The 4,442-nt window shown below is 42.0% G+C and overlaps 1 long non-coding RNA gene across 1 annotated transcript; it reads left to right on the forward strand.

Moving 5' to 3' along the window:
* Window positions 1-2,156: 2,156 nt before the first annotated feature.
* LOC136464946 (uncharacterized) lies at window positions 2,157-4,148 on the forward strand. Its single transcript, XR_010761305.1, has 3 exons — window positions 2,157-2,228; window positions 2,871-3,011; window positions 4,026-4,148. It is a non-coding gene; the product is annotated as an uncharacterized lncRNA (long non-coding RNA).
* The last annotated feature ends 294 nt before the right edge of the window (window positions 4,149-4,442 follow it).

Here is a 4,442-nt window from a genome sequence, read left to right on the forward strand (position 1 = left end):
GGTTTCATGATTCCAAGAACAAGTTTCGCATATTGTTGTGCGTGTGTATGTTCTTGAGGCGCGGCTAGTTCGTCCTATCCTTGTTCCATGAGGAATATGTCCTCGTTACAAAATTCATAGTATCAAATCAATATAAATTGAACATACAAGAATTCATATTGTAAGACATTTAGTTTATGATTTAGTTCGCTATTTATACCGTGCTTTGTGTTGAGTTTTTTTTATGGAATTTTAATAAGCCAAGGGCCTAATCCAAAGTAAACGTGTTTCGCGAGGCAGGGATGGGGATGCCCATCTCTACAAAATCCGACTTGGGACTAACGTTTTTCTATTTCAATCCCCGTGGACATGGATACTAAATCGATAATGCTCCAGTTAAGACATCTCGAACGGACGAAAGCCTCACTAGCTCACTTCCGCACATAGTCCCTCGTTTCCTCCGCCCTTCCGCGCCCACGCCGACGCGCGGCCATGGCTGCCTCCCTAGCCAGTGGCAGTGCGCTCTGTAACACATCTAGTGTTACGAGCTCCTTTAGCACCATAATTTAGGCCTAAAACAAATTTTCGAAACGAGTTTATCGGAATTTCTGATTTAAAAGATACTTGATGCGAAGTGAATCCTGTGTGGCTTAGTTCGTGGGCTTAAATAAACACCCAAGTTAAATTACTCAGTGCGTAGAAATATTTAGGAATGTCGAACGACGATGCCAGCGAACGGTTTGTACTGTCAGATTAAGCATGAAAAGCAACTTTTATAAATAAAATAAAATCCATTAATAAATAAAATGATATATATATATATACTCACGTATTTATTTTGATAAGCATGCTCAGTGAAACGTTTTGGCCTAGTGACATATTTACGATTACGAATAGACTAGTTTTAGTCCCTAGATAAATTGGTAACGTAACCGCGACAGCTGCCGTCCTGACCGTTTGGATCCCCCAAATTATTGCGTCGTTGTAACACCCTCGGTGTTACGCCTTAATCAAAACACTAAACCATATCATGAGCATCATGTTTATGTATTATTGCATGTTGTAAATGGGAAATTAAATTTTATTGCACTAATTCTCAAATTGAGCTCTAATTTACTCCTTGACCAAATACTCTTCAGCACAGCTCAATTCACTATTGTCATCCTGATACAACTCCAACTCTTATTATTCTTCTCCTCCTTAATTTCCCATGCACGCACTCGGCACTCGCAAACCCGCGAAGCACATTTCAGTATATTCTTTGACGAGACATAGTGCTTTTTACTTTGTCGTGTCAAGCAAGTCAAGTTGGCAGCACATGACCGACCGGCAGCAACATCGCACACGCTACGCATTAATCTCACGCACAAGCTCGGCCCGCTGAGCACTCCATTTGCTCGCTGCTCAGTTGCTTTGCAAATAAAGGTCAGACATATTTTCCACACGCCAGACTGTAGCAGCGCAGGAAACACTGTTCACCGCAGAAAAATACTGTTTTACAGTGGAAACACTGTTCACTACGGAAACCACTGTTTATCCGCAGCAACAAGTCGTGCACATGCAGCGTTTTTTTACCTTTAAGCAAGCTAGTTAGCCACTAACCTTATGACGTGTCGCTATCGCGCCTTCGCGTCTCCTACCTTTAAAAGGATACGCCGAGCTGCCGAGCCATTCCATTCCGCTGCTCACTTGCTTATCTCAAATCAAGTTTTTCTGTTCTTGCCCGTGAAAGCTGCGTCTATCGATTTCTCCCGAGCTGCAATAATCAGCTGAGGTAGCTAGTCTGCAATTGATCTTCTCACTCTCTAATGTTTCATTGACCTGTGGTCTCCTCCCCCATTAATTCTTTGACCAACATGAATGAACCAGCACCCCACCACCAAGCACGTTTAGCCCAAAGCACACTCCAGTCCTAATATGCTCATTAAGTCCAAAGACCACTCAAAGTCCATCATTTGAATTAATTCACTAATGGCCAAAGACCACTCAAAGTCCATCATTTGAATTAAATCACTCATGACCAAAGACCCACTCCAAGTCCATCACGTGAAATCCAATTCACATGACCAGCTAGCCAAATGCCAGCTCCACCTCTAGCTCCGCGTCTTCTGCCTATAAAGGACACGCCAAGCCCGCTGAGTCGTCCCACTCCGCCGCTCACCATCTTACTCTCTAAATTGAGTTCCTCTGTTCTTGCCTGGGAAGGCTGCGCTCTGCCGATCTCCCTCTTCGAGCTATAATCGACCGAGGTAGCTAACCTGCAAGGATTCCTTTATTCTCCTTCTTCATTATTTCTAGACTCACAGTCATGTGTTAGTCAACAAGTCCAATAGCATGATTAGCCTCCTCCGATAATATCATTTTCTTCATCTCTAGAGCTCATTTGAATTTATTTATTTATTTATGGTGAAATAAATTTTGTTAGATTCCTAAATTCATGATCTATCTGTTAGTGTAATTAGTTCATATGGTTCCGCAATGTTTTAGGGTTACTTATTAATTCTGGGTTGCTTGTTAGTATTATGGTTATATAGAGAATGAAATTTTTTGTGATGCATTGGTAGAACTGCTAGCCCTAAAATTCTTGTATAGTAGGTTCATTATATTATTATGTGCTCACTGTAATTTTTGTGGCCTTAGAATGGGTTGATAAATATAGTAGCTAGTGCACCTTGTTTTATCATATATATAGTAAATTGATATTAACAATAAGGATGTCTTTAGTTGCTAAGGTAATACATGAAATGTTTCATACCTGTTTAGTGGGGAATAATAGGTAACTTTGCGTATTAGTCATTAGAGTTAGCTTAGTAGCCTGGTAGATGTATTCTTATTTTAAGAGTTGTTGTTGCCGTATTACTAAGCGTTGCATCATCATTTTATGCATGTAGATAACGAGTTGGTAGAGTTCGTGACTGTGGGCGAGCAGGAGTACGACGAAGTCGTCGAAGAGTACGAGGAGGAGATCCTCGTGCAGGAGGACATTTCGGAGCTGCCCGTCACTGACTTTGCTGACACTGTGCCCGCTGAAGGCAAGCCCTGGTGCATAACCCCTATTTTGCTGCAGTTTAAATTATATTTGTGCATTAAGTTTTAAGGGGTTGAATGAAACCCACTTGCATATATATCTTTATCCTATGAGTCTACTAGTATGACAGGATCGTGTAGAATGCTATGCTATAGGACTCCGGTAGAAGTCGAGTGATTGCCTGTCACTCGCGAGAGATAGGAAATATATTATTGTATTATTATCACTTGGAAAATATAAATGGTGGAAAGGAAAAATGGTGACCGGGCAGGGATATGGTTTGGATATTGGTGGGTGTAAGAGGTTGTATCGCCGTGGACGCGGGGCATGGCTTGGTTACACTGTTTTCCCTGTCCGTGTCGATTAAGGACCGGTCGTTGCATAAGGCTCTAGGCAAGTCACAGACTTATTATCCTGAGCACATACTTGGGTATGGGCGCTTAGAAGACTTGTTGCCCTCTTATCGCGGATCCGGCTCTTTCCGGACCGACTGTCAGGGTTTGTTTTTGGTGGAGGAGGTCCTTGCACCGCCCTGAGTCCGGGACTCAGGGGCAGGGGCTTGGAGTCCTAGTTTGGATGGGGACCTGGACACTCGGGACAGGAGGGTGATGGGTTGGTCCTACTTGTGCCTTGGTACAAGCGGGGTGTGTGTTTTTGGGGTACCCAGCTGGGGGCATTGATTCACGAATCACCGAGAAATCTGGTATGGCTCGTCTGTGGCCTAGCACCGTAGTAAGAACTAGAGATGAAAGATGAAAGATGGAAAAAGGAACTCTGATTGCTTACCACCTGCTTGAAAGTAGCACAGGTGCTTACATAGAATGGTTAGTTAATGAACCAATACGGTAGTTTATTAAAAATCAAATATAAGGACGCACGCTTAGTAATGCTTCCTGCAAATGCAATCAACCCACAAGCCAGATAGCCTTGCATATCCTTGGAGTCTTCTCTTTTTTCCTATCGGGTAAGTCTTGCTGAGTACAATTGAGTACTCAGGGTTTTATTTCCCCTATTGCAGGTGACAGGTGGAGGCTTGAGCTGACTCTTGTGTGTGGATTCCTCCTGGTGGGCTCAGAGAGGATGTCCTTTACGCTGCAATCGTAGTGTTTATGTATAACTCTCACCAAATGTTTTTATAAATGAAAGCTTTATAATCTGTTGTCATAGCTTATATACCAATGCTTCATCATGCCATGAATATATGTTTATTTCCACTGTAACTCTGTTCACATGTTTATATTCTGCTGTTCAATTAAAATATTCATAACTCTAACAATATGATTACATTCCGTTGTTATAATAATAAATATTGTACTCTGATGTTGTATTAAAAGTGATGTAAGAAATGATTAAGAATGATGTAAGCTTTATTCTCTCAATTGTCATCCTGATGGCAAAAATGTAGATTTTCGGGTTCTCCCATGGGGTGTGTCCG

This window comes from Miscanthus floridulus, chromosome 7, assembly GCF_019320115.1.
Source record: "Miscanthus floridulus cultivar M001 chromosome 7, ASM1932011v1, whole genome shotgun sequence".
Lineage (NCBI taxonomy): Eukaryota > Viridiplantae > Streptophyta > Magnoliopsida > Poales > Poaceae > Miscanthus > Miscanthus floridulus.